This window comes from Procambarus clarkii, chromosome 50 (assembly GCF_040958095.1).
Source record: "Procambarus clarkii isolate CNS0578487 chromosome 50, FALCON_Pclarkii_2.0, whole genome shotgun sequence".
Lineage (NCBI taxonomy): Eukaryota > Metazoa > Arthropoda > Malacostraca > Decapoda > Cambaridae > Procambarus > Procambarus clarkii.
The window spans coordinates 485705-508064 of record NC_091199.1 but is presented as its reverse complement, the minus strand read 5'-3'; the positions used below and the strand labels follow the sequence as shown (position 1 = coordinate 508064).

The 22360-nt window shown below is 47.2% G+C and overlaps 1 long non-coding RNA gene across 1 annotated transcript in view; it reads right to left on the bottom strand.

Moving 5' to 3' along the window:
- Positions 1-1843: 1843 nt before the first annotated feature.
- LOC123772789 (uncharacterized) overlaps positions 1844-22360 on the bottom strand; it is a 64868-nt gene continuing 44351 nt past the window's right edge. The window contains exon 3 of the long non-coding RNA XR_011222473.1: positions 1844-1997. This is a non-coding gene — a long non-coding RNA (uncharacterized lncRNA). The remainder of the gene's footprint in view (positions 1998-22360) is intronic.

Here is a 22360-nt window from a genome sequence, read left to right as displayed (position 1 = left end):
ATACTTAAAGCTCGAGAATATTTTGAGCGGGCTGCGCATGCGTATCGCAGCCAGGGATGAGGGAGAGGAGGGGGAGAGCCTCTCCTACTTGCTGCCAAGATTTCGGACGCCATGCTAGCTGAGAGAGAGGAGTCGCTTTCGCAAGCTACGTGATCGGCCATTGCAATTAATTGGCCTTGGAGTGCACAGTTACTCCTTCCGTGATCCTAAGGATTGCATCGGCGAACAACAATAATGTTAAGATGTTTGTTTCATTGTTTTGAGCTCATAACATGTAAACTTTACCCTTAGGTCGTCGTTATACTGCCCTCCCTCCTCCAAACACAAGTACGTCCCAGTGAATCTAATTTACCCTTTATTTGTCCCATAATGACATAATCAACAGTGTGTAAACAATTTTTAGACCATATTGGGTTTCCAGCGTGTGTTGAAGAAGCCTGAGGTGAGACAAATTCCCACGCCACGCTAGCGGGTCGCGTGTTCCAGCAGGTTCTAGATGACACCGTCGTACAACCACGCTACCGTTCAATAAGCTCAACGCCCCCCCAACACAATTAGTGGAATACAATTTACCTAATTGTATTCAACTAAATGTGTTGGGGGGGGGGGGGCGTTGATCTTCGGCTCTTTGGTCCCTGCCTCTCAACTGTCAATCAACTTGTGTGCAGAATCCTTAGCATTTTGTGTTCAATCATATCTACAAATGAAACTCTGCATGGAGTCTATCTTTCCACATCTCTTCCTAATGAATTTAATTTGTTAATTACTCTGTCACTAAAAAAGTTTCTTCTAATGTCTCTATGGCTCATATGGACACACACCCTTCACCTGTGTAATTTAGTGTGTGCTCCTGTGTTAAATAATTCCTGGGGACCAAATAAGTCCTGGGGACCATTTAGGCTTATTCGCATTTGTGTTCCTCACGTGTGCCCCAAAGAATGAGGTAATTTGATAAAATGCTATGCCCAAGATTACCATCCGAGTCCCAGCAGGGAAGTGGTTCAAATAGCTTCGGCTATCACTTCCTTATGTCCGGTTGTGATGGTCAAGCAGATTAAGGCGTCCTGTAGATACCAGTTGCATTGCTCCTGGGAGTATGGGTTCGAGTCACTTCTGGGGTGTGAGTTTTCAGTCGCATATAGTCCTGGGGACCATTCAGGCTTGTTCGCATTAGTGTTCCTCACGTGTGCCCCAAAGAATGAGGTGATTTGATAAAATGCTATGCCCAAGATTACCATCCGAGTGCCGGCGGGGAAGTGGTTCAAATAGCTTCGGCTATCACTTTCTTATGTCCGGTCGTGATGGTCAAGCGGATTAAGGCGTCCTGTAGTTACCAGTTGCGTTGCTCCTGGGAGTATGGGTTCGAGTCACTTCTAGGGTGTGAGTTTTCAGTCGCATATAGTCCTGGGGACCATTCAGGCTTGTTCGCATATATATATATATATATATATATATATATATATATATATATATATATATATATATATATATATATATATATATATATATGTTAATTAATTATAATTTTAGTCCTTATCTACCCAATCAATTCCTCTGAGGATCTTGTATGTGGTGATCATGTCTTCTCTTACTCTTCTGTCTTCCAGCAACATAAGGGATAGTTCCAGTAATCTCACCTTGTATCTCATACCATTCAGAACCCACCGCCCTCTCATATGAGTTGACCTGTAAAAACACCAGCACACCCGACTATAACATGGTAATTTTGCACTTGCTGAGAAAAAATGTCTGTGATAAAATTGTTTGCACAATACATATACATACAAGAATATTAGTAATAAATAATTCCATACATATTGCATCGCACCTCCACATTCCTGAACCGAGAAGCAACAGGGATGGCTGGGAGGATGTCGACGGAGGTGATAGTGAACAAGGCTCCCAGGTCGACCCTCCACCAGGACAGTGACGGGGTGCTACCCAGTGAGTGGTACTGTGTCGTGTTGTCGCCGTCAACAGCCTGAGATGACACGAATCTGTTGGGGAGAAGTACGTGAGACAGGAAGCTGTAGGGTAATCTGAGACTGTTTCGAAAAAGTTGCAAGAAAATTAACTTATGCAATTGAAAACTAAAATTACATTATAGTCTTTTGAAAAGCAATGCAACAGATGGGACAATGTGCAGAATCGGTCTAACCAACTTCGCTAATGCTGTACAGTGGACACAAGTCAGCCAGATGTACTCAGCTCTACATTTATGGCAGACATAAGAGTGTAGTTGCCAAAACACAACAGAGACAGTACAAGAGGATTCCGGTCTACTTTAGCTCCTGAAAGAAAAATATATGCTTCAATATGTTCATAATAATTCCCAAGTTTTCCCCAAATGGTCCCAAAGTTTTCTGTTGTATATTAACTTGAGGGACCATTCAAGCTTGCCGCACAAATGTTACTCACGTAGCCCCAGCATGATGAAGTGATTTGATGAAATATCTGTCCTCAAAACGATCACTGAGAGCTGTTGGTAATTGGGTTAAAGCCCACGACATACAACACGTTGTTGCAACCTCCGCAAACGGTTGTCGGAATTGCAATTTGTAAAAATGCTGCAGAATGTATTTGAGCAACATTTAATCCAAGAATTTGTAAAAAAAATTACTTATATATATAAGTTTTATAACATACGGCTTTACTAAAACTATTTTATTCGTGATGTATTACAAACACATTTAAAATGTTTATTTAACAAATTTATGTTCTTTAAGTAAAATTCACTAATAAACTGTTAATGTTATTTAATGGCTGTATGTATCATTCTTAAGGCATTAATTATTTGATGATTGGATTTAATTTGTTTTCATGATTTTGTTAAAATTCTTTAACACTATTTATCTCCTCATGTGTCCCAATAATCACTAATATCATGTTTAAATATTGAATTTATGGGTAACTCTTTAAAATACTTTATATAAATTGTAAATATTGCTTGATTGATATGTTAAACATTTAAAAGAAAATTATTATATTATTAGAAGATCATATGATTATTTTTTATGATTTAGCTAAGATTATCTTTTCATGTCACTATTTGTTTTTCTGTATTAACAAAATTATGTTTTCATGTATAAATATTATTTTTTTTTCGACAAATACAAAATTATATATTTTAAATGTTGTGTCATAGTTGCATGAAAGTTGATGGAACCATTTACTTTCTTTACATTTATAAAAATAATTAGAGGAGGAGGAGGGGAGGGAGAGGCAGTAGTAGTGGTGGTGGAGGAGGAGGAGGAAGGAGAGGCAGTTGTGATGGAAGAGGAGGAGGAGGAGAGGCAGTAGAAGTAGTGGAGGAGGAGGAGGGGAGGGAGAGGCAGTAGTAGTGGTGGAGGAGGAAGAGAAGGGGAGGGAGAGGTAGTAGTAGTGGTGGAGGAGGAGGTGGGGGGAAGGGAGAGGTAGTTGTAGTGGGGAGGAGGAGGAGAGAGAGAGAGGCAGTAGTAGTGATGGAGGAGGAGAGGAGGGAGAGGCAGTTGAAGTGGTGGAGGAGGAGGGGAGGGAGAGGCAGTTGAAGTGGTGGAGGAGGAGGAGGAGGAGGGGAACGGGAGAGGTAGTTGTTGTGGGGAGGAGGAGGGGGGGAAGCAGTAGTGGTGGAGGAGGAGGAGAGAGAGAGGGAGAGGCAGTAGTGGTGATGGAGGAGAGGAGGGGAGGGAGAGGTAGTAGTATTAGTGTTTGCTCTATTTTTGTATTCAATCAGTTTTAATCAAGTTTTGTAAATTAAAGTTCCCTGAATACCTAGGAACGTAATTCTGGAAAACTTTAATAAATGATGAAAACTAGAAATATAGTAGTAAAATGGTGAAAACTAGAAATATAGTAGTAAAATGGTGAAAACTAGAAATATAGTAGTAAATTGATGAAAACTAGAAATATAGTAGTAAAATTTTGGAAGAGTGGAAATATAGAAAATTTTCCACATAGAACTGTTCTCTAGTTAAAACTGTATCATGTGAAGGTTATTGCACTGTGCCTGGAACAAGTGATTCTAGAAATGGTAATTGTTGTCATCTTGTTTAGCAGTCATTGGAGCAAGAGGGGCGGACAAAATGAACATTGATACTGTTAGCTGGAAGTATGTTCTCATTCTATTGCTGTGTACTGTTGGGGTTTCCACCTCTCTTACTCTAAGTCTTGTCTTAATCTGGGGTGAGCAAAAGCTATGCTCAAGGTTACTCACCGTAGCCCTGCGGGTCTTCCCTCGATCCTCACGGCGCCACTCCACGCCAGGAGAGTCTCCCAGTCAATCTTAACGGCCTCTAATTAAGAAAGAGTGAGAACACGACTCGTGTACTTGACTGTCGTGTGCCCTCCCCAACAATAGGGCTCTACGGTTAAACACAAGGTCGCCAACTGGTGTTTTTAGGTGGCCAGTAACACCATCAGTGGACTGGTGTATTCAGTGGTAGCCTTGGCAAGGTCACACTCAAAGATCAGGAATCAGGCAGGTACTTATTGTTATCACTCTATGTTTACCAGCATAATATAGCCACAAGATCAATGGAGGGGATGATATAAACACGAAGATAGTTTTGTATTTTACTTAAAATGTATGAAAGATGTCACAAAGACCAGACAACAACAAATAAGTCAACTGATCCCGACGCGGCCGGAAGTTCCCACGGATAGTATGCGATCCCTATGGTGGCAACACTCCCCTCCTCATCAAGTGTCAAGATCAGCTGATTGCCTGGCTCCCGCGCGAAAGCTTTGCTTGTTTTCTAGATTCGCGCGCGCTTTTCTTAAAATTCTCCAATATTACCATGAACTCGCACACACGATATTGGCTACAATAGCACGTATCACTTGGTTACACTGTACTCAGGCTCAAACAGTCTTTTCTACAATCAATGCTATAATGATTCACTGTAATGGCTTCACATTGTTCTTCACTCAACAATATATTATGAACTATTAACACTGGAGTTTTCAGTACTTTCTCTCGTTGGCGATAACGCAATGATTCACTGTACTCACAAATGATTATTCACTGAATGAACATAGACATATATATGGTATAAAAATCAATCATCAATACATGGAAAATAAATAGTTTCTGGGCACATAGCCTAACCTCCAAATACTGGCATAATATTATATATAATTTACCACTATATGTTCATATCAAAAATCTATAGAAAGATATACACAACACAGTAAATTTATCACTGGTTCCTGGTGCCTGTACACACCAATAATCAACATGAATATTACAAGTACTCTTGATAGTACTGTCTAGCACACTGGTGCTTTACCGTGACATGGGTGAGACTTGCTCACGACATATAAAATCCTCAGGCTAGAAAATATAGCCAAATAACATAGCTAACTAAAGGGGAATGGGGAGGGAACTAGAACCACCTACTTCACCCTATCCTCCGATGAGAGTCGAGATGTAGCTCCTGGTCCTCGTGTCGGGAACGCCCCCACACTACACGTCGTCGTGTCCTACCAGAGCCTCTCATCGTCCCACCGTTTAGCGCGTCGTCTCCGTGCCTCCTCACTGCAGGTCCGTCCTCCTTCTTGACTTCTTGAAGGTTGGAGTCGGTCTCCTGGCCGTCGTCTTCTCCCAGCTACGGCTGTCGCCTACGTCTCAGCTACAGTCGTTCGGTTTCCCCAAATAGTCCTCTCTTCCTCAGCTACCCAGTGGCTCTGTCAGCCACTACGCTGTCACGAACTGGTGAATTGCCACAGACGTCAACATACGTCACTGCACGGCTTCACTGCTACTGGCACAGTACCTGACTGGAGCACTTGTTGCTCAAATAACCGTCAATTCCCTCTTCTGGTTCAACACATGAACTAGGGAAGACTTCTCAGAGTACTGGCGGACTTCCGGTGACGCGTAAATCCACGGGAGCTGGAATAACTGTCCGACTGACAGGACCACTCGTCGCACGTCCGACCTCTATGACGTGTCGTGTCTGACTCCTGGCGCCAGCCCGGCGCGCTGGCCGGACCCCCTTCCTTCGTGACGTCACTTTCGCTACGGGAGGTTTTCATTGGCTCCCGGTGCCACATTGTAGTCGGTGACCAATCCGGTGCCACTGACGTCACACGGTTTTGGCGGGAGATCAGTGAGGTAAGCGCCATCTTGGCTCCCTAAAGGGCCTAAACCACAGGCCAAAACATTACTATTTCACAAATTTCTCGGCTCTCCGAGAACACTTCACTCTCTCCCATATATCAAATTGTAGCCTGCAACGTAGAGAACGCTTGGGAAAAGCAGACATGACTCTTACTGCAGGCGTGGGAGAATTATAAGGGGGGGAACTCCGTCACATACCCCTCCCCTTAAAATAAGAGTCATGTCTCGTTAGTGTATGCGGGATAGGGCGTCCGCTACTACGTTGTCCTTCCCCTTGATGTGTTTGATCTCGATCCTTGTCAGACTCTCAGTGTGGGTGAGACTGGTGCCGTCCGCCCTGGACCACTTACTTTCCTCCTCCGGGAGTTCTCGGTCCCTCGGTACACTCAGTCCCGTCTTCCGCTGGGTTTCTCGGGTATTCGTTCCGTCCTGCTTGGCGGCTCTTCCTTCCACAGTGAAGAAAGGTTTTAGGTGGTCTACGTGACACACCTGTTTCTTCCGGCGTCCATCCGGCTTCCCAATCTCGTACGACACTGGACCCAACCGTCGCAGCACTCGGTACGGTCCTTTGAACCGCGACTTGGTCACTCTACCTTTACCTGGCAGCACCACCATTACGTTGGATCCGGCCTGAAAATCCCTCTGCGCAGCTCTCCTGTCATACCACTCCGACATCTTACGTTGCGCCTTCTTCAGGAGTTTCCTAGCCAGTTTTTTCGCTCTAGTGAGACGTTCTTTGAACTTCTGGACATATTTAATCACCGTTCCCCCGGTTGCTCCTGGTGTCCATCGTTCCCTCATCACAGATAGCATGGCATATATAATACAGATAAATGGAAAGTAAGCCTTCTCAGGACCCACACGTCCTCCTTCGGCCTTACTAACCAATTCGGGGAACTCCTCCTGCTGTAACTCTCCGAGACGATTGCGGTTTACCCCTGGAGAACCGGTGAGTGTCACCTGCAACTCACCATTCGGGCTACTTTCGCCCTCCACTCGTTCTCTGGGTCCTACGCAGAGGTGATCTGTTCCCAGGCTGTCAGTCGACTCCTCAGCCCCATCAGATCCACAACCTCCTTGTTCTTCGCGTTGCCTCGGTGTCACAGTACAAACGGGGATCGCCACCGGTGCAATTCCCTTCTCGTCCCCACAGGCGTTCAACTCTTCGCCTGTCTCCTTGTATTGTTCTGGGCACTCTTCGCCTTTCACGAGATGCGGGAGGACGTATCCTCCACAAGCGTCATTCCCCAAGATGACCTGTGCCTCCATCTTGGGCATTGATGTACAGACTCCCACCACTAGGGTCTGGCAGCCATAATCAGAATTTAAAGTTACCTGGTGTAGGGGCATCCTCACTGGGCCTCCCACAGTGGCCACCCGTGCCACCCCCACACTGGTATTCTTGTAACCCTCGGGGAACAGGGTTTCACTTACCAGGGTAAAGTCAGCCCCGGTGTCTCTTATCATCTTCACTGGGATGGGGTCTGCGACCCCCATCCTTACGGTTCCTTGACACATGAATGGGTGAACTTTCTTCTCCCCATTTAGCACGGGTTCATCCCGCACTCCCTCGGCCCTCTGGTCCTCGAACATCACTAAAGCAACGTGTCCCCGCTGCTTAGGGCGTCTGCATTCCCGCGCGACGTGTCCGGGTATTCCGCAGTTGTAGCAGCGGCCCCTCGGCGGAGACCATCCGCCACCGCTCGCCTTAGCACTGCCTCCAGAGACCGTCACACCCTGTGTCTTTCCCGCCTCACTTGTCGTTTCTTTCCCTGCAGTAACAGTTCCCGAGCTCTCAGCTTGGTTCTCCCCTATCGGCTCTACAGCACCTTTTGATCCTCGGGTGTTCCAACTTGAGAGGTGGGATTTGGGAGAATTCGCTCCTGTCCTCCATCCATCCGTCCTCCTATAATTCCTATCGTTTCCGACGTATGCGGGTGGTCGGTGCTGTCCCTCTCGGCGTGGGCGTAGGGCTTCTTCTAACATGTCGGTTCGGTCGGCTGCGGCCCTCAGGTCCTTTATGTCCGCCTCCTTTACCCTCATCCTGATCTCAGGAGAGAGCACGGACATAAACTTTTCCATGGCCATTAGTTCCTTGACCTCTTCGACCGACCTTGCTTCTTCAGAGTCCAGCCACTTAAGGAGCTTTCTTTCTATGTGCCTCGCCGTCTCCGCATACGATTTTCCTGGTGACCGGGTACATTCTCTAAACCTCTTTCGGTAACACTCCGGCGTGAGCTTAAAGGAACGGAGCACAGCTCGTTTTACCGCATCGTAGTTAGTGCATTCTTGGAAGTCGAGCATAGTGAAGGCTTCACGAGCTTCACCTGTGAGCCTCCCTTGGACCAACTCCGCCAACTCCGCCTTCGGCCACCTCTTCATAGCAGCAACTCTCTCAAAGTGATCGAAGAAACTTTCGGCTTCACTAGGCACAAAGACCGGCAGGTCTCGTTCCCTCACTCGTTGGCCTTCCTGTGGCGGGGCAGGGGCACCTAGTCCCAGTTCAGCTCGCTTCAGCTCCACCTCCTGGTTGGCTTCTATTTCCATTTGTCTCAGCCAAACTTCTTGCTCTCGTTCTTCCCGGCGTAGCTGTGCTTCTCGCTCCTCACGCTTCATCTGTGCTTCTCGCTCTTGTTCTTCTCGGCGCAGTTGTGCTTCTCGCTCCTCACGCTTCATCTGTGCTTCTGCTTCTCGCTCCTCTTTGCGCTGTTGTGCTTCTCGCTCTTCTTTGCGCTGCTGTGCCTCTTCTCTCCTCAGCTGCGCTTCTGCTTCTCGCTCTTCCTTGCGCTGCTGTGCTTCTAGCTGCAGCTTCATTATTTCCAGCTTTATGCTGTGCCTGCTGCCGCTGGATCCCCTGCTGCTTCCACCAATACTCAGGTGTTCACCCTCACTGGCAGGTGTTTGGGGCCGTTCCCCCCCCAAAGCTTCGTCTCTAGGCTTGAGCTGAGCCATTATCTCTAGTCTTCTTTCACCAACTCGGGCAGATTTCAGCTTTATTCCAAAATGATCCGCTATAGCCTGTAACTGTGCCTTGGTGCACTCTTCCAGCACCTGTTCGTCTCTAGAGTCAATAAACCTGGTTACTTTATCATCCTCCATCTTGTGCTATGAGTGATAACCTTCACCTGATCTCTAACACCACTGCCAAGTACCACTGCAACCTTTACTTCGATCGAGATCCTGGCGAGGTCGCCAATGTTGGGGGTTTCACCTCTCTATTATTCTCTACCCTTACTCTGGGGTGAGCAATAGTTATGCTCAAGGTTACTCACCGTAGCCCTGCGGGTCTTCCCTCTATCCTCACGGCGCCACTGCACGCCAGGAGAGTCTCCCAGTCAATCTTAACGGCCTCTAATTAAGAAAGAGTGAGAACACGACTCGTGTACTTGACTGTCGTGTGCCCTCCCCAACAATAGGGCTCTACGGTTAAACACAAGGTCGCCAACTTGTGTTTTTAGGTGGCCAGTAACACCATCAGTGGACTGGTGTATTCAGTGGTAGCCTTGGCAAGGTCACACTCAAAGATCAGGAATCAGGCAGGTACTTATTGTTATCACTCTATGTTTACCAGCATAATATAGCCACAAGATCAACGGAGGGGATGATATAAACACGAAGATAGTTTTGTATTTTACTTAAAATGTATGAAAGATGTCACAAAGACCAGACAACAACAAATAAGTCAACTGATCCCGACGCGGCCGGAAGTTCCCACGGATAGTATGCGATCCCTATGGTGGCAACACTCCCCTCCTCATCAAGTGTCAAGATCAGCTGATTGCCTGGCTCCCACGCGAAAGCTTTGCTTGTTTTCTAGATTCGCGCGCGCTTTTCTTAAAATTCTCCAATATTACCATGAACTCGCACACACGATATTGGCTACAATAGCACGTATCACTTGGTTACACTGTACTCAGGCTCAAACAGTCTTTTCTACAATCAATGCTATAATGATTCACTGTAATGGCTTCACATTGTTCTTCACTCAACAATATATTATGAACTATTAACACTGGAGTTTTCAGTACTTTCTCTCGTTGGCGATAACGCAATGATTCACTGTACTCACAAATGATTGTTCACTGAATGAACATAGACATATATATGGTATAAAAATCAATCATCAATACATGGAAAATAAATAGTTTCTGGGCACATAGCCTAACCTCCAAATACTGGCATAATATTATATATAATTTACCACTATATGTTCATATCAAAAATCTATAGAAAGATATACACAACACAGTAAATTTATCACTGGTTCCTGGTGCCTGTACACACCAATAATCAACATGAATATTACAAGTACTCTTGATAGTACTGTCTAGCACACTGGTGCTTTACCGTGACATGGGTGAGACTTGCTCACGACATATAAAATCTTCAGGCTAGACAATATAGCCAAATAACATAGCTAACTAAAGGGGAATGGGGAGGGAACTAGAACCACCTACTTCACCCTATCCTCCGATGAGAGTCGAGATGTAGCTCCTGGTCCTCGTGTCGGGAACGCCCCCACACTACACGTCGTCGTGTCCTACCAGAGCCTCTCGTCGTCCCACCGTTTAGCGCGTCGTCTCCGTGCCTCCTCACTGCAGGTCCGTCCTCCTTCTTGACTTCTTGAAGGTTGGAGTCGGTCTCCTGGCCGTCGTCTTCTCCCAGCTACGGCTGTCGCCTACGTCTCAGCTACAGTCGTTCGGTTTCCCCAAATAGTCCTCTCTTCCTCAGCTACCCAGTGGCTCTGTCAGCCACTACGCTGTCACGAACTGGTGAATTGCCACAGACGTCAACATACGTCACTGCACGGCTTCACTGCTACTGGCACAGTACCTGACTGGAGCACTTGTTGCTCAAATAACCGTCAATTCCCTCTTCTGGTTCAACACATGAACTAGGGAAGACTTCTCAGAGTACTGGCGGACTTCCGGTGACGCGTTAATCCACGGGAGCTGGAATAACTGTCCGACTGACAGGACCACTCGTCGCACGTCCGACCTCTATGACGTGTCGTGTCTGACTCCGGGCGCCAACCCGGCGCGCTGGCCGGACCCCCTTCCTTCGTGACGTCACTTTCGCTACGGGAGGTTTTCATTGGCTCCCGGTGCCACATTGCAGTCGGTGACCAATCCGGTGCCACTGACGTCACACGGTTTTGGCGGGAGATCAGTGAGGTAAGCGCCATCTTGGCTCCCAAAAGGGCCTAAACCACAGGCCAAAACATTACTATTTCACAAATTTCTCGGCTCTCCGAGAACACTTCACTCTCTCCCATATATCAAATTGTAGCCTGCAACGTAGAGAACGCTTGGGAAAAGCAGACATGACTCTTACTGCAGGCGTGGGAGAATTATAAGGGGGGGAACTCCGTCACAGTACTCATTTGTGAACTGTGATATTAGATATTATTTTTGATAATAAAGACTTTGATTTTTAAGGTTGGGAGAATGTCATGTGGATGTAACACTGTAAAAGTGTTTGGTTTAGGTTAATACATACATAGAGTACATGAGTCACAGACAAGGATCTGAGAGGCGCCAGTTGTCTGCCTGAGATCTCACACCTCTAACCGTTAATGACCCCAAGTGACCTGAGGTCAGATCATGATAATTTCACCTTGCTTCCGCTAAGCGTATAATTGGAGCCGGGTAGCCTTCAAACATGCCGACGTTTAAGGAGTGGCTTGGTAGTGCCGGAGGCTATCTACTTGTGGGCGGAGTTAGCTACTAGGTTCCCCAATATAAACTCTGAGAGCTATCCAGCATGAAGCATTAACAGACAGAACGGCAGTCAGGATTGCAGAGGAGACGGCCTAGCAGGAAGGCTGTCGGCCGGCAGGGCGGGAGTCTCTGTCAACTACAGACCCCCCCCCCCCTCTATCCAGCTATAGGCAGAGACACTTGGTGAGTGAACAGTAAGGTGACTTGTCGTGTTTTACAAGTGTTGTGTGATGATCAGGGGCAGTCAAGTTGTAGGGTTCTCGAATTCTTGGATGATGATTCACTTTGCATATTAAACTGGAACATTTTAATTGAATTTTAAATTATGATACTTCATGTGAAATATAATTATGAATTTATTATTTAAATTGTGTTTAACTTTGTTCCCTAGAGCTTTGAGTTGAGGTGAGAAAGCCTCTGTGGTTACTGGTTTCATGATATTAACGAGTACATGTTTGGAGTTGATACATGGTACAGAGGGAACATACTAATAATGAACTCATGATAACATCCTTTGAGAATTTTGTGATACAGGCAAGTTCCATTCCTTGTCTTGTATGTAATGATCATGAATGGATGGTGGCAGCATTTCGTCTTCTACTATCTACCCTTCTACTTCTACTATCTACTCTTCTACTTCTACCTATCTACACCTCTCCCTCCACCCATCTCTAAACTCTCACTTTCAACTAATGATCCCTTCTCGCTCCTCCCACCTCTCTGCCTCTCACCCCAAACCCTCACTAATTACTTCACTATTCATTTCTTTCCTTTCGTTTTCACTTATACGTATGTAGGCAATGATTCAGTATTCTAGAGTTCTCTCTAGAGTTTCGGGTAGCTGATCCAGTTACGGCGCCTTGTAGTCTTAGCACCTAGGTAGTCAAATACCTAGGTTACAAGGTGTTGAACGAGAGAGGCTGCCTTAGGAACTCTGGAGGTGCTCTAGAATAGTTAGCTAACTGAGGACGGAATAACGGACTAGAGAGAGCTGTTTCCCCCGGCCTCGTTAGTTAACTGGGGGGTGGAATAATGGACAAGATAGAGCTATTTCCCCCAACCCCCCGTTACAATGGTGGCAGCGGTGGGATTGGGGGAAATAGCGGCAAAAGACAGCGGTGTTGAACAATGTTGTAGGTAGTTGGTGTTCTTTTAACATTGTTCAGTCCCACGTGTCTTTTGCCGCTCAGGCGCTATCAGGGAGATCTTGACAGGTGTTTTACTTTCGCGATTTAGCGAGTTTTTTCAGGTTAGGAGATAGTGATTCTCTTGCGTTGTGATTTTGTGAGTTTTGTGAAGTTCAGGGAATGTTCACCAGAACTTGCGTGTGTAGTGATTAATGTTAGTAATAAGATTTGGCGATTTGGGAACTTAGCGGTGTTGGTAGTGCAGGTCAGCTGAGTGTGACAGGTGACCTCGCATGTCCCACGGGGACACCCAGACACCGCTGGTCTCCAGGTCAGTGGGGAGTGGCAGGTGTAGTTTTTAAATAGTTTAAGTAGTGGTTCTGCTCAGATTATTGCGATCGACTGTTTTTCTCCATTTGAACGCAATAACCCGAGGTGTACTGGTCTTGTACAGCATGCTAGGGGGAGCCTTAGTATGTCAGTAGACTTCACGTTGGGGACGCTCGACGTTAGATAGTCTGGTCACAGGGGTGGCAACAGTTTGGAGTTGTTTACCGGCGGAGAAGCTAGGGAGACACTCTGGGTCACGTAGGTGGCTGTAGGTTAAGGGTGGGAGTAATGGTTAATTATGTACTTAAGATTAGGAACGGTACAGTTAAGTTTAGGCTAGTGTTTTGTCTATTAGTGTTGATTTTTTTTGTGACAAGTTAAAGGTAGTGATGACCTTATTCTCTCTTCTCTAACTTTCCTCTGTTACTGTCTTATGTTCCACCAAGTCAGTATCATTCAGTGTTAATTGGATTATTTTAAAAAATTTAAGTGTAGTTGTTGCCAGGAGGAGAGCTTATAATTGGACTGTGTGAACCCTATACAAACTACAGGGTCACACAACAGCATGGAACACGGGTATTGTCGCCTTTATGTTCATTCACAGGTGGGAGCCAGAGGAGAGGCGCGACGCATATACAGAAGAGGGAGACGGCTGCCGTGTACCACACTCAGGGGCGTTTATCACCACCACCACGACCAGCCCCACTACCTGGAGGTCATGGCTCCACCCCCACCACCACTACCCCGGGGACCCCAAGATGCAGTCCTCTCGGTCGGTCAACATTGGTCTACCCAGTGGACCCCAGGACGGACGGACCCCAGTGGACCCCAGGTCGTTCTGCAGACGACCCCAGACGACCCAGTAAAGATGGAAGAGGAACAACAACGATTCCAGTCTGTCCCACCAACACCGGTCTGCCCAGGATGGACCCCAGGACGGACGGACCCCAGTGGACCCCAGGTCGCTTGTCTAAGACCCATGGGAGGAGGAAGAGAGAAGAAAGAAGAGAGAAGAAAGAAGAGAGAAGAAGGAAGAGAGAAGAAAGAAGAAAGAAGAAGAAGAAGATAAGACAAGCTGAGTGAGACACGATGCCTCGTGTCCCTTGCTGGTATCAGCATCATTGCATGGAGCGTAATTGCAAGACAGGATCGTTTGCCTTAACTGGCCGCCCCTCCTACAAGCATGTTGCTCTGTTGAGTGATTCTTCCTGTGTCATGCGGACTTGATGTGGCTGTCAGAAGTAGCTCTCTGAAGGAGGCGTGCTGGAGCAACAGGGAGGAAGAAGAGTAGGATGGGATTTCTACTGTTGGCAACTATATGAAGGTCTCGAAACTTGTAGTCCCTATAGCTGTGAAGAACCCCAATATACGTCTCTCATGGTGACTGACGTAGGGCCAATTACAGATCAGCTGGGACAACCGAATTCCACGGTCCTGTGCGCAGTTCAAGTAGTAACGGCTTTCGGGTTGACCAAAGGTTGTTGTGCGTTAACGACGGAGAAGCGACGGAGGCAGTTGTGTTGAAGAAATGTGGTACAGGATTATCTACAAGACCAAGCAGTGACGTCGCCCAGCCAGAGACAATGGACGTCTGTCTACATATTTCATTTTTTAGAGTAGGATGATGTATATTTGTTTAGCTAGGATGTATTCTTTTCGTTAATAAAGTTGTCGCACACAGCTAGCTTGCTTTAGCAGTGTTGCAAAAACTTTATTTTCGGGGAGAAGGGGAGATGTAACACTGTAAAAGTGTTTGGTTTAGGTTAATACATACATAGAGTACATGAGTCACAGACAAGGATCTGAGAGGCGCCAGTTGTCTGCCTGAGATCTCACACCTCTAACCGTTAATGACCCCAAGTGACCTGAGGTCAGATCATGATAATTTCACCTTGCTTCCGCTAAGCGTATAATTGGAGCCGGGTAGCCTTCAAACATGCCGACGTTTAAGGAGTGGCTTGGTAGTGCCGGAGGCTATCTACTTGTGGGCGGAGTTAGCTACTAGGTTCCCCAATATAAACTCTGAGAGCTATCCAGCATGAAGCATTAACAGACAGAACGGCAGTCAGGATTGCAGAGGAGACGGCCTAGCAGGAAGGCTGTCGGCCGGCAGGGCGGGAGTCTCTGTCAACTACAGACCCCCCCCCCCCTCTATCCAGCTATAGGCAGAGACACTTGGTGAGTGAACAGTAAGGTGACTTGTCGTGTTTTACAAGTGTTGTGTGATGATCAGGGGCAGTCAAGTTGTAGGGTTCTCGAATTCTTGGATGATGATTCACTTTGCATATTAAACTGGAACATTTTAATTGAATTTTAAATTATGATACTTCATGTGAAATATAATTATGAATTTATTATTTAAATTGTGTTTAACTTTGTTCCCTAGAGCTTTGAGTTGAGGTGAGAAAGCCTCTGTGGTTACTGGTTTCATGATATTAACGAGTACATGTTTGGAGTTGATACATGGTACAGAGGGAACATACTAATAATGAACTCATGATAACATCCTTTGAGAATTTTGTGATACAGGCAAGTTCCATTCCTTGTCTTGTATGTAATGATCATGAATGGATGGTGGCAGCATTTCGTCTTCTACTATCTACCCTTCTACTTCTACTATCTACTCTTCTACTTCTACCTATCTACACCTCTCCCTCCACCCATCTCTAAACTCTCACTTTCAACTAATGATCCCTTCTCGCTCCTCCCACCTCTCTGCCTCTCACCCCAAACCCTCACTAATTACTTCACTATTCATTTCTTTCCTTTCGTTTTCACTTATACGTATGTAGGCAATGATTCAGTATTCTAGAGTTCTCTCTAGAGTTTCGGGTAGCTGATCCAGTTACGGCGCCTTGTAGTCTTAGCACCTAGGTAGTCAAATACCTAGGTTACAAGGTGTTGAACGAGAGAGGCTGCCTTAGGAACTCTGGAGGTGCTCTAGAATAGTTAGCTAACTGAGGACGGAATAACGGACTAGAGAGAGCTGTTTCCCCCGGCCTCGTTAGTTAACTGGGGGGTGGAATAATGGACAAGATAGAGCTATTTCCCCCAACCCCCCGTTACATGGACATTGAATTTGAATACAATGTTAGATACTTAAGTGACATGCTGTGGCAGAAAGTGACCACAGGTATTGAGCAGAACACACGGATGAACTTTGAGGAGTTCAGTATTCCTCTCCTGAAAGACTGAAATTTCAGGATATATTTGGACTTGTTGTGTTACGAGTTCATGACGGAACACATGAATGGCTGAAGATCTAATGATGTTTTAGCTAGATTTTAGAGAGGGGTAGGGATATTGAATCTAGTTATATCAAATCAGGGAATAGGATGTTTTGATTTTTTGACATTGAAAAGTTTGCTGGTATGAATTCGAATCTTGACTGTTTCCTCAGTCAGGATTCGAATGAGTGGATTTAGCTTTTTTGATGATGGTTATTATGATACAATCTGCAGATTGTAAATTGTTTAGATTGTGTTGATATTGATTTTTTTAGGCATTGGTTCAATTTTTATACAAAGTAAAGGATTTGGATAAGAAACAACATGTTAATTTGTATTCTCACAACGGTTTCTTAAGAGATTGAGAGAGGGGGGGGGGGTTGTAACAGCCTAATTGTTTATAATAATTTACTTTCAATAATTTGGATTGTATAAACACGCCCACACGTTAGTTACTGCGGGAGTGAACTGCTGGTCGGGCCTTGATATAACACCTCAGTGCTTGGGTAGAAATTAAAAATGTTATCACGCATAATTTTGTACGTACAGTTACCTGAGATGGTTGCCCCTTTAAAAGAATAAATTTTGTATACTCCTTCGCTGTATGCCGAAAGAAGGAGTAAAGATTTATATGGTCAGGTATGTCATCAGCCAAAAAATAAGTATATAGAAAGAGTGGCTGACTTTGGTGAGCCGGAAACGCCAACCTTAGGTCAGGTTGCCAGAGAGAAGTCTTGGGTTTGGTGGGCTGTCCAGGAGGGGCAATCTATCGACCCACAAAAACATCATAATATTATTACGACAACCACAACGCAATAACTCATGACACTCTCTGCTCACTAGCAGCTTCCATGGTGATAAATGGCTACCGACCAACTAGTTAAATCATTAAATTAGAAGTAATTCCCCATCATCCCGCCGGCACTCTGATGGTAATCTTGAGCATTTGTGTTCCTCACTTGTACCCCAAAAAATGAGGTGATTTGATAAAATACCATGCCCAAGTACAGAACACCTTAACCGCTCGACCAACACGACTGGACAAAAGAGGATGGTAGCCGAGGCTATTTCCATCCCCCCCGCCGGCACTCGGTTGGTAGTCTTGGGCATGGTACTTTATCAAATCACCTCATTCTTTGGGGCACACATGAGAAACATAAATGCAAACAAGCCTGAATGGTCCCCAGGACTATATGCAACTGAAAATTCACACCCCAGAAGTGACTCGAACCCATACTGCCAGGAGCACTCTACTGGCATACAGGACACCTTAACCGCTCGACCAACACGACCGGACAAAAGAGGATGGTAGCCGAGGCTATTTCCATCCCCCTGCTGGCACTCAGTTGGTAATCTTGGGCATGGTATTTTTATTAAATCACCTAATTCTTTGGGGCACACGTGAGGAACACAAATGCAAACAAGCCTGAATGGTTCCCAGGACTATATGCAACTGAAAACACGCACCCCAGAAGTGACTCGAACCCATACTACCAGGAGCACTCTGCTGGCGTATAGTCATTTCTGGGATGTGAGTTTTCAGTTGCATATAGTCCTGGGAACCATTCAGGCTTGTTTGCATTTGTGTTCCTCACGTGTGCCCCAAAGAATTAGGTGATTTAATAAAAATACCATGCCCAAGATTAGTGCCAGCAGGGGGATGGAAATATATATATATATATATATATATATATATATTGTCACGTGGGGGTGGGCGGTCCGGGGCTCTGCTAACACTCGGCTGCTAGGGGCTCAAAGGCCCAAATACTCAGCCCCTCCGACTCCCTGGATTCACCGGAGTCTCCTTGGTCACACAAGAGAGGACCAACAACACCCACCGCCGCAGGTCTTTGCTTCCACCACAAAGGGGTGCCACTGATTCACCCTGGAAGCCCTTCAGTCAAACACAGGGAAACTGCTGTTAACAGTTCCGGCCTAGACCCGTGGGGGAGTGAAGGAAGACTCAGGCTTACCTTATAACCATAACCTCCCTGAGCCTTGCCTGCCAGACAAAAAAAGGTTGCAGGAACTCCTTTCCCGCCTGTCTTCTCTATCTTCCTCTTAGCAAGGTCGCCAGCTGGGTTATTATATCTGCACCCCAGCAATGCAGTTCAGTGGGTGTATTATATATCGTTTGTAGCCAGAAATGTATGCTCATAGAGAATTATCATAAATGGAGGCACACTCAAACAAAAAGTAATAAAATGTGTGGATTTACTGATGCAAATTACATGAACGCACACACACAATCACAAGTAATACATGAATATGGAATATGGATAATGAGCCTGGAGATCGTCAGCCTCTTCTTCCACGACCATCCAACACTCCTTCAACTGGGCAGGAAGACAGGAGTCTCACACTCTCACAGGAGGGCCTCTTCACCACGTCGGCACCTCTTCTTCACTGTCCTGCCATCCATACACACTGTCCTCTCTGACAGTCCTGGACACAAGCTGCCTTGCAGCCTACTCTACTATTAAAGTAATAAAGTCTTGCTGCCACATACACGAGTAAATATTGTGGCCTAACTAGCCTACTCATACAAGGGGTAATGGGAGGGAAAAATGATCTACCTTACACTCCTGGCTCACGACGCCTGTCCCTCGATGGTGTGAGGTTCCCACGCTTCCTTGGGTCGATCCTCGACGATCCAGGACGTTCCACAGGTCCTCAGGTGTCGTGAAGCCTTCGCGTCGTCGCCGTTCCAATCCCTGAGATTCAGCTGCCCCAATCCTGGTTCATCGATGGGCGCTGAGCTAATCACTATTTTTCCCCACACTCGCCTCTCCCACAGGGCGTCGCTCCTTGTCCTAGGCACGGTGTCGTCCTTCCAAGATTCTCAGTGGATGTGACCCCAGTCACAGCTGGGCTTGCTCGCCCCACCTTCCAGACCTCAACGTCCAGCCAGCGGCGCCGCCCAGCGTCGTCGCCGACTATTTTCCAAGTTTGGCACTTCTCTGCTCACTGAACTTGGTTCCTCCTTGGCTTCCCAGAAGCGCAGGGTCTCCAATAACGGTGATGGGCAACGATGGCCAGCTCAATCCACTGAACAAGGCTTGCAGAGCCTCCAATCCTTGAGAGCAGACCGAGGCGCGTCCTGTCGCTTCCACGGTCAGTACAACTCTGACGTTGGCGCCGCCCGGGGCACTCTGTGACGTCATGGCGGGCCCTGATTTGTCGCCCGCGACCTACGTCGGCCAATCCGCGATCGGCTTGTGTCCCTTCCAAAAGGTCACATCTGCCGTAGGGGATACTGTTTCATTTTATAACAGGGCGCCAACTTTCCTTTATTTACAACTTATAAAATAACTCCCTTCCCTTAACTGGCAGCCGGTCTGGTCGCCACATATATCATTAGACTCCCTGAACCTCAGAGAATCAGTAGGGAGAGCTGATATGACTCTTTAAGCCGGCAAACGAAAGAAATAGGAGAGGGCACCGTAACATACCCCTCCCCTTAAAATAAGAGTCATATCGGAAGAGCAGCACTCAAGAGGGCAATCTATACTCTTGCTCCCTCCGTTCCTGAAGTGTCACTCCTCCAGTTGGTGACGTGGCTCGTACCACCTTGCCAGTCACTTGCCTCATTGTATCTCCACCTCGCATAGTACCGGGTGTGATGGGTGTTCCCTGAACACCTACAAGAAATCCTCTCTCCGTGGCTACGAGTGTACTCCCACGGCTCGTTACCACTGTAAGATTCAGTGCATGCAGCGCCTCCACCGCGTCGTGCACTCCGAGATAGTCTTGCATTTCCACTGCGTCCTACAGGTACTCCATGTTTCCTCTCATGATCTCCTCTTCGCCAATCTTCTCTCTTCTCGGTTCCTCTTCTCCCATAGGTGCGTTGTCTCCTCACAGTGGCACTTGTAACCTGTACTCCATCCAGCAGCTTCCTCTCTTCCACACTAGGCTTTTGCGATGGCCCAATGCCCCTCTGGTTAGGCTGGCGCCTACCCTGGGTGTACCTATTCCCTGCTTTCTTCGTATTGCCTTTCCTATACCATTCGCTCCTTCGCTCCCGACGAACATCTTCACTCCTCCATGAGATTCTCTTCCCTGCAGACGTCTTCTTCGGTTCGTGGTTGGGCTCATCCACCTCCCTGTGGCTCACCTCACTACGGTGGTTCATCTTGCACCTACCACTATTCATCTGGCCGGCATAGGGTGCACTGCGTCGTGGCTCCTCCACTCTGCCCCTCACTGCCGTTCGCTCATCCACTGAGCTTACTTTATTCACGTTTCTGTATGGAGGGAGTGCGGTCTGCAGCCTCTTCACCGCCCCAGGCGTTTGTACAGCTGCTCCTCGCCACTCCTCCACACGCATCATCAGGCTTAGTCGGAGGTCCCCGTCGGGGTTTTCCACAACCTCCGACGACCTCTCTGCACTCTCGCCCTCGTTGTCGTCGTCTCTGGCGACGTTTTCCCTGGCAAAGTCGGCTTCCTCACCACCATCTGGAACGACCGATACCTCACCTGGCAGGGTTGTACCGCTGCTTGCAACATAGGCACTCCTGGCCCAATCGGGTTGTATCCTGCCTCCTCCGAGGTCATTACCCAGCACCATCTGTACATGCTCTAGGGGTAACTTAGGGGCTACAGCTACTATAGCTTTCTCGACTCCGCAGTCGGCAATCAGCTGTACTTCGTGAAGTGGCAACCTGTATTCTTCCCCCACACTGCGTATCCTCACCACTCCCACAGGTGAATCATTAAATTCCTTGGGGAGAATACTCTTGGTCACCATACTTATGTCAGCACCCGTATCTCGAAGCACGGCAACCTCCACTGGGTCTGACTTTCCAAACTTCACGTTGGCCCCGAAAACGAAGGGATGTTCACCCAACTTCATTTCCCAACCATTCACGTTGGGTCCACTATAATATGGGGTGTGAACAAACACTCTCTCCTCTTCCACCATTAATCCTACATTCCTTTGGTGCTCCTCACACTCGCGGGCATAATGTCCTCTCACGCCACAGCTGTAGCATCGGCTACCTCTCCTAGGCGATCCTCTACCAGTCCTCCTGGTAGCGCCAATGGTAGAGGTTCCCTGAGTCCACCTAGGACTCTCTGTCGTCGGTTCCCGGGCAGCAGCACTCGCTCCCGAGTTACGTCCACTGCTCACAGGTTGGGGCTTCCTCCCCGCGTCCCTTGAGCACTTGGACTGGGTTACCTCATTGGGTACACTACTTTTGGGAGAGTCCCCATCCATCCTCGCTCCTCCTGAACTCCTAAGGTTCCCTCCCGACCTGGGGTAAGGCGAGGGTCTGGGCGGCCCCTCCCTTTTGATATGTAGTGCCTCCTCCAGCATGTCGGCTCGATCCGCTACAGCCTTCAGGTCCTTAATACCTGCTTCTCTCACCCTTACTCGCAACTCAGGATGGAGCACCGACATGAACTTCTCCATCACTATCAGTCGTTTAACATCATCCACCGACTCCGCTTCCTCCGCCTTCAACCATCGTAGGAATTTCCGTTCCATATCCCTGGCGGTCTCGGCGTAAGTCTTTCCCGACGCTCTTGTACACTCTCTGAACCGCTTCCGGTACATCTCCGGAGTCAGCCGGAATGAGTGGAGAACCGCATTATTAATCGCGTCATAACTAGTACACTCCTCTAGGTCCAGCATGTTATAGGCTTCCCGGGCCTCACCAGTCAACCTGCCCTGGACCAGAGCAGCCCAATCATCTTCCGGCCACTCCTTCAGAGTTGCTATCCGTTCAAAGTGTTCGAAGAACGCCTCAGCTTCTTGTGGTTGGAACGTAGGTAAGTCACGTTCCCTTACCTTGAGGTCATCCCGCCGTGCAGGTAGTGAGGGCAGACCACGTTCAACGCGACGCAATTCGACTT